This window comes from Oreochromis niloticus, linkage group LG6, assembly GCF_001858045.2.
Source record: "Oreochromis niloticus isolate F11D_XX linkage group LG6, O_niloticus_UMD_NMBU, whole genome shotgun sequence".
NCBI classification, from domain to species: Eukaryota; Metazoa; Chordata; class Actinopteri; order Cichliformes; family Cichlidae; genus Oreochromis; species Oreochromis niloticus.
The window spans coordinates 11687429-11700669 of record NC_031971.2 but is presented as its reverse complement, the minus strand read 5'-3'; the positions used below and the strand labels follow the sequence as shown (position 1 = coordinate 11700669).

The following is a 13241-nucleotide window of genomic DNA, read 5'->3' as shown; positions in this document are numbered from 1 at the left end:
AGCTTTAGCTTTTGTTTTAGCCTGCCTACACCAACTGCAGGCAGGCTAACAGGACTACTGGGATTTTCCCACGAAAACCATCTGCAGGTTTTACAGAGTGTGGTTCAAAAGAAGAGAAACTATCCAGTGAGGAGCAGCTCTCTGAGAGAAAATGTCTTGTTGATGTCAGAGGTCAGAGAAGAATGGCCAGAATCACTGATATGAAGGCAAAAGTAGTTCAAATAACCACTCGTTACCAAATGTACGATGTCAGACCTCCTTGTGTTGTGCTACAGCAGAAGACCACACTGGATTCCTCTCCTGACAGCTAAGAACGGGAAATTGAGACTATAATTCCCCAAAGGTGGATAATAGAAGATCGGAAAAACCTGATGTGATGTCTCAGTTTCTGCTGATGTTTTGATGGTAGTATTAGAATTTGGTGTTTCAAAAATCAAAAACATCAGCATTTCAGGCTGGTGTTGTAATGGTGCTGGGGATATTTCCTTGGTGCAAGACATCATTTAAAAACAACAGCCTACCTGAGTAATGTTGCTGACCATGTCCATCCCTTTATGACTACAGTGCGCCCACCTTCTGATCGCTGCTTCCATCAGGATGACACACCATGTCACAAAGCTCAGATCATCTCAGACTGGTTTCTTAAACATGACATTGAGTTTATTGTACTCAGGTGGTCTCCACAGTCACCAAATCTTAATCCAGCAGAGCATCTTTGGGATGTGATGGAGCAGGAGATTCACATCATGGATGTGTGACCAACAAATGATGCCAACATCTCAATATGGACCAAAATCTCTGAGGAGTGTTTCCAGAACGTTGTTGAATATATGCCTGAAGACAAAAGAGGTTCAACGCGGTAAGAGTAAGCTGAACCTAATCAAGTGGCCAGTGAGTGTACATTCATGTGTCTTTTTTGATGTTTGACTTCTTCAGCTATACCTTTCTCGAATAACTCACAAGTTATGCATTGCTGAATTATTTTAACTATCCTACCTTATATATTTTTAAGATGTTTTGATAAAAACACAAGGATTCCACTTTGAATGGTGAAAACATGCAGTATTAGCTTGAATTTGGTCTCTGTGGTTTTGGAAATGGCCAAAGCTTTTTCACTCAGTCCTGTGCTCGTCCTCCCCACTGCCTGAGAACGCTACACAAACTGCTCCACGAGTTTATACAAACCTAAAGGCTAGTGGAAACATTGGCGTTATAGACCATGTCTTGCTCCATCATTGACACATCTGAGGTTATTCGATACTCCCAGCAGAGAGGAGAGAATATCTTCTCGAATTTCCTCTCAAGCAGTTTCCATTTTTTATGTGCTCACAGTTTTGGGGGGGTTTTTGCTTCTTTTTTTTTCCTTGTCTCTTCGAAAGCTCTGGATCTGAGCCGTTGTTGCTGTGAGCCTATAAAGCCCGCTGAGACAGTGAATAGGATATTGGACAATACAAACAAACTTGACTTGACGTGACTTGACAGACTGAAACCATAAGAAATGCTGTTTTTCTTTTTGTAGATGCCCACTTTCACACTTGTAACACAAATGCATACAAAGTAGCTTCTTCAGTGCATTCAGTGCTTTCTTTTGATCCTCTGCCACAAGCTCGAAAAATAAAGAAACAAAGAGCTTACCTGATAACACAACTCACGCATATCAGGGATTCAATGTGCTGCTGATGTTGACGGTGGGCAGATGAGTTACGAGGTTAGCTGTTTGTGCCCGATTTAGTGCTTTGTTTCGTTTTTTAATTTTTTTTAACCGAGAGCTCTGCAGCCTTTGCAAAATCTGAAGCCTGGAGTCGGACCCAACTGTGCTGGTAGACTGTGATGATGTGAACAAGGCTAACCCCACCAATTATAACAGTATGGGAGAAAAAACAGAATTAAGCACAGCACGCTTTAAGTAACAAGCTAGTTCACAAGGATGTGCTAATATTTCCCACTTGCTGACACTGAATACTTCCCCTTTATACTTGTATTTCTATCATTCTTTTTAGAAAAAAAACAAGCCCAAACTTTCTTCAGATGACTTCTGCTTTTGCTTTAACCCCTAAGCTTGACTATCCCGATGTCTCCTAATAATATTGCTCAGCTGTAATTAAACAATAGTCGTTGAGGGCACGCACACACTTCACAGAAAGATAATGAGCTCCTTGTAAATAAGAAGTCGTTAGACGTGTCTCGGGGTTTCTATTTGAATACGTTCTTTACATGTTGTTTCCGCAGCAGCCTTGCACGCCGTGAAGTGGTTAGAAAAAGAGCTTCCAGGTGTTTAAATGGACGGATATTTAGAAACGGAGCAAAATTGGTTTTTTGGGGGGAGGGGGGTTCAATCATCATCATACTGTGAAATGTAAAAGTTACCTGTTAAGCAACTGGGGAGAGAATCATCTTCACCATTCTTTTCCACCATTGCCTCTTTCAAAGCTGCTCTCAGAGTGTTTCAAGCAACGGGAGGGGGATACAAATGACGCCTAAACCCTACAGAAATTTGTCGCCAAAGAAAAGATGCCTGAAAGATAAGAGACGAGGGACAAATCAAAAAAAAATCTCCGTGTTGTTCTGCTGCTGCCGGCGTCTTGGGGTTTTAACAACAGATCTGATCTTTGTCAGGAAATGGAGGAAAAACCGATGTGCTGCTCAGTCAGAGAAGGTAATACGATTTCAATGGTCCAGCCTCCAGTAGTTAATGGGACAGCCAGAGAGATTTCTCCTCTTAGCCCTGAAGAGCACCTCAGACACAGAGCATCAGAGAGCTTTTCAAGTCTCTGCCAGGCCACAGTCTCCAAACCACCTCTGCTGCAGCGACAGTTCTGTCTGCAGAACAGAGGGCAGAGGGAAAGAGGGAGAAAAAAGACGAGGAGAATGGGAGGAAAACATGTCTATTGAGCGCTTCTTCCACCCTTTTGTTGCTGGGTTTTTTTCTCCACTCTGCCTTTTTCATTTCGCCCCGTGGCATCGCTATCCCTCTCTCCATCTCTCTTTTCAGTCTCTATCGCCTCACCCTCTTCACCTTCCCTCCCCCTTCTCTGCTCTTTCTTCCTCTCCTCCTCTCATCCACACAGCAATCTCGCCTTGATTTCTAGAGAGGGGGGGTACAGCAGCAGCCAGCATACAAACTAGCTGACTCAAGACACACATACACACACACACATAGGATGTGTGCATTATGGTATGTGTATAGATAGATGGGAAGAGATGAGAGGTAAATTTGGGAAGACCAGGAATATGTTTGGACAGAAACATGAAAAAGGAGAAGCTATAAAGAGCTTTACCAGGGAATTTAAGTCAGGATTAGGTCGAGTTGTGGAAAACTGGCAACAGCGAGATACGTGTCAGCAGATATTAAGCACCTCGTTCATCATTTACGCTATGGATATGAGGTATGAGGTCAGCTTTGGGTTGTCTCAGCATTTCAAAATGTAACGGCCGGGTTAATAAAACAGGCTCTCAGGAATCTTTATACACCGCGACTCGAGACCCTAAACGGATGCAGCTGCTGCTGCTGTTGGCCAAACTTTGACGGCCTTCGTCAGACCAAAATGAAAAGCTCACCTTCCACTTCAGAGCTGTGAGAGGATAGCGCGTTACTCGCTAATTGGCTATACACGAGCTACATTAGAGGAAGATTCATTTTCTCATTGCATCTATGCAGACAGATTTGATTGGCTCACTTGCCCAGGATTTGAGTTCCACCGTAGAATACGACAAAAGAACTTCTGACGAATTTTTCCTGGAGCTACCGTTCTCTAACAGCGGGACTATTTGCAAAAGGAGATGTTACTCTGAATTTTTTAAACGCACCTTTTTAATGCTGTATGCACCACAAGCTGTATTCCAGTCACTCACGCTGTGTCAGACCACAGAAACTGCACGCTCCCCTTTTTTCTGGCAGCAGGTGTTTGGGGTATTTTTAATGCGTTAGTCTTCTTTTAGACAACTTTTGGGTCACTTTAATGCACCGTTCAGGTTTTGTCTGGGGTAACGTCACACCCCTGATTTATTTTGCACATGTTTTGTGGCATAAACTGCAAAAACATTCCTTGTTAAATTTCAGTAGACTTACTGGCATGGTACTCCTACTGTCTACATCAGCAGACTAACTCTAATAAAATAAAGTGCAGTTCAGTATAGAATATAATCACAGTAGGTCGCCGGTAGTATTTCAAAGGCGTCATCATTGATATTCAGCTGCATTTATAAAAACTGCAAATTGCTGTGCAAAAATTCTTGCATTTTTATAGTGTATCTAATCTTTCTGTGTTGTTTCTGCTCATCTTTGCAGAGTAATACTCTACCACAACCTTCACCATTTGCATTCTTTATTCATGCATGTGCCTATATGCTTACCAATGTGTGTGTGTGAAAGAGAGAGAGAGAAAGGGAGAGAGACAGAGAGTTGCAACTTGTAACAATAACTTCCTAATTACAGTTCCCCAGTGTTTGTGCAATCTTCCTGAAATGCTAACTAGCCTCCTACAGGGAATATGGTACATTATTAATCCATGTGCTCGCCTGAGTGTGCGCATCCTTTGCTGGGAAGTGTGTGTCTGCAGCACGCCCGTGTGCACCTCTGTGCGTAGACGTGTGTTTATTAGCGCTACCCGTCCCTCTCCCCTTCTTGTGCATATGCTTTGTTCGCATTCAGCTGAGTACGTGTGCGTGCCACCGCTGCTGTGGTTGCACGTTGTGCATGACTCCATGAGGTGTTTTTAGCATTAAAATGTTATGTTTTTCCCCTCTCAACACAAGTAGCCTAATCTAAGATTTTTGTACAACCAACTTGTATTTATATTAAGAAAAAGAAAGAAAAACAATAAATGTAACAGAACATTTTGCAGTAATAGCGCAGTAAAGGGAAAAAAGTATTCATATTCAGGCCCAGTCAGCACTGAGGTGCCACGTTAACTATGCACGCGAATTTGCTTCCACACTACGGGGTATTCCCTCTCAACAAAGATCAACATTATGATGAGAGCTTCTGCCAGCACTCTGCACCAACATGCTTAATATGGGGAGCTAGTTTCTGTTGAAATATGGATGGCTTTGACAAATAAAAACTGGTGAGAGTTGATTCTGAAATTAAGCTGGGGATTTCACCAGATACACGCCCCATGTTGCTCTCTTGCAGCAGCAGCCAAAGGGGAGAAAAAATGCAATAAGTGGATGGGAGAGCAAGGAGTGAGCTCCCATTACATCGCCGCACTATTCCTGAAGAACTTGCCCCACAGTCATGCCTCTAGGTACTTGGATTGTGCTATGGATGGATAGCTCGCTCTTGGGTCTACAGTAAATGATACAGCAAGAGATGGAGGGAAAAAAAACCCTCTTACAACTTCAGGAGAAGGTTAAGAGCACCAACTGAAAGCAGTACAGACATTACGCCCATCAGTTTTCATTCATTTTACTCTTGCGGACATCCTGGCAGTTCCTCTCCACTAAAGTTGTCACTTCTCATTATGGCAGATTTTTAATGTTGCCACCTGTCTTATTAGAAATGTGACCATTATGGTCGCAAGATCTTTCCCACTTGTGCAGCTTTGGCACAAAAAGCTTTCACTGTGGAGCTGCTTGCAAAGAGATGTTTGGCTTAGTCGTGCAAAGCTTTTAGGTCTTAACAACCAAACAAAGCAGGTTGGTAAGCACAGGTTTGTAGGGGAGAAGGGGGGGGGATGTCCCTGTTGATTGGAGAAGTGTACTGCTGCAGCAAGCACTGCAGTGCTAATGCAGGATGAAAGCAAGATGAGCGACCTCTAAGATAGTTATCAGTGAATTCCCAGGATAAGTAAAGACTTCACTGTGACAGAGGATCTCCGGCCTTAAAAAGAGCCAGTCAAGCATTTCAAAATCCCAAAAGCATAATGTCCTAAACTGAGTCATTGAAGCTGTTAATGCTGGAACTACCTCATGTCTATTCATGGCGCCAGGAGTGGGGCCATGCTCCTCTCTCGCTCTTTTCTTTCTATCAATCTTTCCTTCTTCCTTTTCTTTCCTGCTCTCCCTCTGTGGCACTCAGCCAACAATTGGAGTCAGTCAGTGGAAAAACTCTGTTAGTAGTCCATGCCCTATGGGACAAAGTGGCAACAACATCCGTTACAAGAGATAGTGGGGCAGTGGGCAGGAGGCACAGGGCACAGAAGCCAAAATTTAACTGGCTGAGTGACTCTGGGTCACACGCGTGCACTTAACCGGCTGCTGTGTTTAAAAAAACACGTTAGGGCTGTTTTTAAAGGTGTGGTTTATGGCTTCACAGCCACGTTTAATTGAGAAGAGTTTATTCATTTATGAAAAAGCTGTGGTAACAAATAAAGGCATGGAAGGAAGGAACGAAACTTATTTAGCAAAGTCTGGAGCCACCACGGGTCCCAGTGTTAAACAGCGCTGCTGCTCTTCACTCTGAAAGTGTGAAATTCTGCTGAAGTGATGTTTGTATGATGGCAATGAGCGGTAACAAAAGGTCTCCCAAAAATCTTCTTTAAGTGTTCAACAGGGTTCAAATCTGGTTACTGTGAAAACCACGTGAATACGCTTCACATTATTCCAGTGTTCATTAAGTCACTCCAGGCCCACCCGGTGCCCTCTTAGGAAGAATTATCATTAATTAGGTTTCTCTACTCTTGTATGCAGTTTTTCCTTTAAGGGATTCACCATTGGTTTCACACAGGAAGTTTCATTTATTTGTCACAATGATCATGAAACCTGAAAAATAATGACTTATGCAGCTCAGGAGGTGACACTCTAAAGTTTGACAAAAGGTCTAGTTAGGGGATTCAATATTATGTTTGGGATTCGTAATTAGCTGCTTTAATTTTGACCTCATTTTGTCATGGTGATGTGTGACAGAGGGACAGCAGTGAAAGGGAAAGGGAAGGTTTACAAGATGGTAGTGAGACCTGCTGTGATGTTTGGTTTGGAGATGGTGGTGCTGACACAACAACGGGAGGAGGAGTGGGTGGCTCAAGAGGCTAAAATGATTACTGGGAGTGATCAGGATGGACAAGATCAGAAATGAGTACATCAGAGGGATAGCTCAGGTTGAGCAGTTTGGAGACAATGTTAGGAGACAAGGCTGAGATGGTTTGGACATGGGCAGAGGACATGGATATACTTGACAAAGGAAGTTGAAGATGGGGAAAAGAGGAAAAGAACATGGGAGGTTTGTGGATATAGTGAAGGAGGACATGCAGAGGGCTGGTGTGACAGAGGAGGATGGTAGGGATAGGTTGAGATGGAGGCAGATGATCTGCTGTGGAGACCCTTAAAGAGGAATTAGCAGCCTGTTGCAAAAAAATGTATATATAAAAATTAATAGACATAATAGCATTTCTGTGTCAACAAGGTGATTCTCAAAAGAGCTTTTAGTTGAAAACCTGGCATATCTTGGCATAGTGTGCAGTGTGTCCTTAAAAGATTTGAGGATACTGGACAAGTAGAGGAAAAAAGAAAAAAGTAGCAGGCCTAAAAAAAAACTACCTACAACAGAAGAGTATCTGAAAGTCGTGTCCTTAGGAAATGGAAAAAGAAAATCCAGCAAAGGCCTGACACAGGACCTCAGAGAAACATCTGGACCTTTAGTTGATCCATCTACTGTTCACTGAGGCGTCATCAGAAGGTCTCAGTGGAAAGCTGTCTGTCAAGAACCCATTCTTAAGGAAGAGAAACGGGGAGAAACGGCAGAGGTGTGAGAAATTATGGCGACCCCTGAAGGGAGGAAGCCGAAGATTGTTTTTCACCCAATCTCATGTTCCCCCAACTTTATGGTAACATAATACCAAATCCCAGGAATGCCCTTTAATCAGTCACCTGCACCTGGTCAGCTTCTTCTATGGCAGGATTTTCTGCAGTGCAATGGTGAAGGTGCTCTGCGTGTTTAGAGGGGGGGAAACAGAAATTATGGAGAATACTTTTTCGGCATGAGTGTAAAGTTATTCCCGCTTGAGCCTAAAATAAGAAATTTGCAGCTGAAATAACGATTTCAAAACATCATCAACACAGAGGAGGGGAAAAGAGTTCGGAGTGCAGGATTTTTCTCTCCGGGCAACCCGGCTTGTGTGGAGCCGCTGTCCAGGGTGCTGAACACCGGACTGCAGAGGGGTATGAGGGCTCTGGCACTACAGAGCGTCCCGGGACGAAAACTACAGTAAGACCAAGTGACCGACCTAAATGTGAGTAAAATGTGGCCCCATCTCAGAAATATTACCAAATCCTGAGCAGGCTTGCATCAAAATCTGAACAGAAATTACTTGCACGGAATGGAGCACGGTGTCTGTCAGGCATGCATCCACCGGACTGATAATGTAAATCTGGGTGTACGTACTGTATCTGCGCCCGCATTTATCAATGGACTCATGAGGATGGAGATAAGACAGTCAAGACAAGCTGCCTGGGAATAGCCATTCAGCAAATCCCCCCCCCTCGTTCACCACCAATGCACGCGCGCGCGCACACACACATAGAGAGAGAAAAAGAGAGAGAGAGAAAGACAGACACACACACACACACACACACACATTCTTAGACACGGGCTTCAGTGTCGGTGATTTCAGAACCGCAGGAATGCCAGAGCGCTTGACATATTTCAAAGTTGCCTACGCAATGCGAGTCCAGCCATCACGAGAAACACACATGAAACGCACATGAAAGCTCTGCGCGCAATCCACACATGCTCCTCGTGGTTTTTCACTTTACCTGTTCCAGATGCAAGCGTAGAAAAAGAAGAAGAAGAAGAGCTTCGCCTCGCAGGTGTCCTCGGCACCAACGTCCCCTCGTTGCCTCTGGCAGTATGTGTGGCTTTGTTGATACTGGGATATTTATATTTATATATATATGTATTTATCTTTGTCTGTACTGATTTGTCCCAGCTTGTCTCCTCTGCGGTCTCCGTGAAGAGCGGTGACCGGGAAGTGGCTCGTGCGATCACGGCATCAGTCAGTGTGGTTATTGACCCGCGTCAAGATTTTCTGGATGCAAAACGGCGCCTGATGTGACGCGCTGCCTGCCCGCTGCTGTCTCCCTCGTTCTCTGCCTCTCTCCTCTCAGTTTCTGCCTCTCACACTGCGTCAGGCTCCGCTCCCCCTCCTCTGCCTCTCTCTCTCGCTATTTCACTGCCTTTGACTCTCACGCTCTCTCTCACACACACACACACTCACGGGAACAGACGGTGATTAATTCGTTAGAATTCCACCTCTCGCTCTCTCTCTCTCTTTCCTCTGCTCTCCCTCTCTTTCTATAGCTATGTGCCTCGATCCGTCGCTTCTTCTCTGAACTAAAGCGTCCACCAGCCAGCTGTTCCGGTAGCCAGGAGAGCGAGAGAGAGAGAGAGAGGGTTGCTTGGCACTTCAAGCGCCGCAGACAGTCATTTAGATTAGATGCTTTCCCATTTGGAGAGCGACATACTGTAGCTGTATAAGTGCTGCACTATCAAACCTAAACTGGGAAAGTTCTTGACGAAACTATATGAAATCCAGCTGGGAGTTCTTTAGGAGAATAGGAGAGCCATGCAGAATAGCGTTAGAGATATACTGTAGTTTGTTTTGGAGTGATAGGATTTCACATTACTGCCTTTTTCTATCTGCACTCCAGCTGCCGCTGCTGGAAGCATCAGGTCTCTGCAGCTGGAGGCGAAGTGACAGAAGCCTACCAGACTGAACAGTTCAATGTTATTTGAGGTTGGCTGTTTGCCTACATGCACTACGGGGCAACCTGATGTCCTGCCAGCAGACATGGTCAGATTAACTGCCTCTTTAGTGCAGGCACACATGCACACACACACACATACAGAAACAGACACACACGCGTGGGTGCGGATAAATAGCTAAACAACTTAAAAGCGCTATGAATGCTGAAACCACATATCACCACTACAACATGTACTGTGGTCTAAAATAAGAAGAAAAAAATATCAGAGCTTCTGTTAAAAGTTGTGCACATTAAACACACAGTTGTGTGTCCTCTGGCTTATGTTTTGTGTTGCATTAATGGATATGGAAACTATATATAAATCCAGTGACCTACCACTACATGGCTGCAGGTGATGGCTGGCATTATAGTGAACCCGAGCCTTGTGACCCTCGTCCTGCATGATTGAGTAATTAGGAATTAGGGGCAGATGAGGCTGGGTCGGGGGGCAAAGGAAGCAACAGAGGGAAACACACCTCATCCATTTGCATAAATCCATGCTTGTGTCTGCCTCTGTGGGCATGTGGGGTAACTAAAATCATACAGGACTGCACAACAGACCACGCAGGAGCTTCTGTGAATCGCATATTAAATCTCCTGCTTCTGCTGGGTTATTGAGGCAGCTGACCGCTGACCTACTGTATTAAAGCATCCCCACGAGGGACTTAAGTATTGAATGATGAATCACCATATTATTATTGATGGAATAAAAAGGGTGAGTTATATGACAGAAAACTTAATCAGCATATCAAAGCCGCTCTCTGTGTGTGTTTTTACTAAAGGATTCTTCAAAATCTGAAGATTACCTGACTTGGTAGATTTAAAGCAGGCAATAAAAAATGGTCAGAATGAGCCCACAGGACATTATCGCCTGTGTCCTGATGTCAACGTTACATTTAGTTCCCTCCAGCGCCGTGTTTTGGCTTTTCAGCTACACTCATTTCTTTCACTCCCTCTGCTCCCATCAGATCTGCGTCCAGATGTATCAGCATCTGCTTCCAGGAGAAAGGCTCTGAAAAGCCCACGGCACACCTACCTTCTCATGCAGCACCAGATTAATGACAAAGTTATCGATTAGCTAGTAAATGTAGCGGAGATTTCAGCAGCTAAAGAGACATTTCCTACACCAGCTGGCGAGTGAGTGCCGGGCTGACGTTCTTCGGGTGGAAATAAAACAAATCTAATAAATGAGAACGTGTCTCATTTCTGCTGGATGTTTCAAAGAGGCAACATTAGTGAAGCACACAGTAGTTGTTTTCAAAGCTCATTTGCACTGCACGCAGCGCTAAAAGGAAGATTATTACCTTTAGGTGGACAAATCAATGAAATGCAACATAAAGTATTCTGACACCCTCTCTGTATGATTTGCATGTATTATTTGCAGGGATCATCAGTCCGCCTCAGCCTCTTCTTAGATGCCCTCGCACTAAGACTTTGATGATCCTAATTTCCTGACATGCTTTTTCAAACCAAGGTTTGATTATTAGAGGTAAAATGATTTATTCATGACATTAAAGCTTTGATTACACTGTACGTGATCAGTTTATAGATCTACTAAAACACAATCAGTTCACATGGGTGCTTTTAGCGAAAATCAATATTCAATACCAAACAAACTAAATCCACTCTGATTTGTAATCTATGCAGACTTAAACGTATCACTTCCCCTAATGCGGTCACAACTACAGCTACCACGTAGAGAGCAGTATGCACTGTGCTGTGCAAGTGAACCTCAACTAAAAGTTTAGAGTAACTCCATCTATTATTCAAAAGCGACTTTGGTAGGATTATGCTCATATATATATATTTGCTTTGTTGACTGATATCATTTACTGATTGCGTTGCATCATTATTCACTCACACGAGTGGCTAATATTTATCTCTTGTATCAGTTGTTCACCGGCTAAATGTTTAAAGACAGAGTGATGAAGATTTAGAGTGACAAACAGTTCAGTTGTTTTCTTACACATGAGAAGATTTATGAAGATTGATATGAAGGTGTATGACTTATAAAGATTTCTTTGTTTCTTTGGAACAAAACTGGAAATGCATGACATGAAAAGAAAAGAAGAAAGACTTGACTGCTATCAGCCACAATGATATTTTCACTAAGTATCAGCAGAGAGTTTTATAATCTGTGTGTTGTTATAAAGCACCCCTGCTTTATCCAGATTTCACAAATTAGTTCAGTGTTTTTTTTGTTTTGTTTTTGTTTTTTGCTTCAAATTCCAAAAGTTTAAACGAAGGGCAAACATTCTTGAACCCTTGAATAAAATAATCAAGATGCATAATCAAATTGATTCACTGTAAAAACAAGTGAGTCATACTTCTGGTGTTAGTTTGGCAGTATCTTTTTTTCTCCCCACAACACAGTGACTTTCAAAAACACCTGGAAAATAAGAATGAAGTTTTGAGCTGTGAGTCATGCGTGTTGGCAGGACCCCAGTACCACTATGCAGTAGTTCACTAAATCTGCCGTGCACTGTGGTCGACTGTGGATATAAAATACATCACTTCCTGTGCGACTGTTGAAAGTCAGTGGGAAATTTTGACACTGAGCCATGGACACCTCGACCTGCTTTAAAAGTGTCTCACTTCTAGACCTTTACAACTAAACATATTTAAGAGATGTCATGTCACATTAAGGTATTTAACGACAGGTTTTTCCTTTGGACGAAAGCCAGTAACCAGTATGGCTGCTGATCATGGTTGGATGTCTCCTGTGAACGTCTTTTCAAGAAACTCAAAGAGCCGCTGTCCCAGTTTTATGACTTTGAGTTGAGCACTTCATGTGAATGTGTTCACCTACAGTATGTTTCTGTGTATCAATTAAACATCATCCTATTGACCCTAATGTGTCAGAACACTGCAGGGGCCATTCTGTCGCTTTAGCAGATTGTTATTCGATTAATTGTCCGTCGAGGTGTCGTCTGAGATGCTGTCTTGTTCTGTACTCTCAGTGACAACTGAGCAAATTCATCCACTCTGTATGCGTGCGCTTATTACCGGGTCAGGAACTAACCTGCTAGTTCAACATGACATCTTTATAACTGAGTGAAGTTTTATAATTAGTTTTAAATGAATGTGTGATGTGTTTACTTCTGTATCCACAATTCTTCCAGATAACCATGATAACCACAGTTTTACACATTAATAACTTTGTGTTTTTTGTCCAAAAGCAAACTCAGCAAAGCTCATAAAATATCTTAGGCAGCTGTGAAGGCGACTGCAAGCAGGTCCGTCACTTTTTTCTAGAGTGACCAACAATAATATTGGAGAAGCTAGATTGATGAGTTAATCATTAATTTTAAAAAAGGAATGAATCACTAATCGATCAACTGCACCTGTCTTAAAGGTGCATTTAAAAAAGTGAAATTAGGTGGTTGTTACATTTACAAGAGTTTAACTTGTAATTTGAACCAAATAATTTCATGTTTCTATGTTAAATGTAATTAAAACATGTACAACATGCATGAAATTCAAAAACTTAACATTTGTTAAATGTATTCTTGTTGTGCTGACATGATGCAATCTAGTAAGAGTGGTTAGTTGCCTGGACT

At 42.9% G+C, this 13241-nt stretch overlaps 1 protein-coding gene across 2 annotated transcripts in view; it reads right to left on the bottom strand.

Annotated features, from left to right (window-relative positions):
• Positions 1-9287, bottom strand: part of LOC100697202 (protein ELFN1) — a 133467-nt gene extending 124180 nt beyond the window's left edge. For both annotated transcript variants that reach the window (XM_025908167.1, XM_019360186.2), the window contains exon 1: positions 8692-9287. The gene's annotated coding sequence lies outside the window, so the exon portion shown is untranslated. The remainder of the gene's footprint in view (positions 1-8691) is intronic.
• Positions 9288-13241: the final 3954 nt, after the last annotated feature.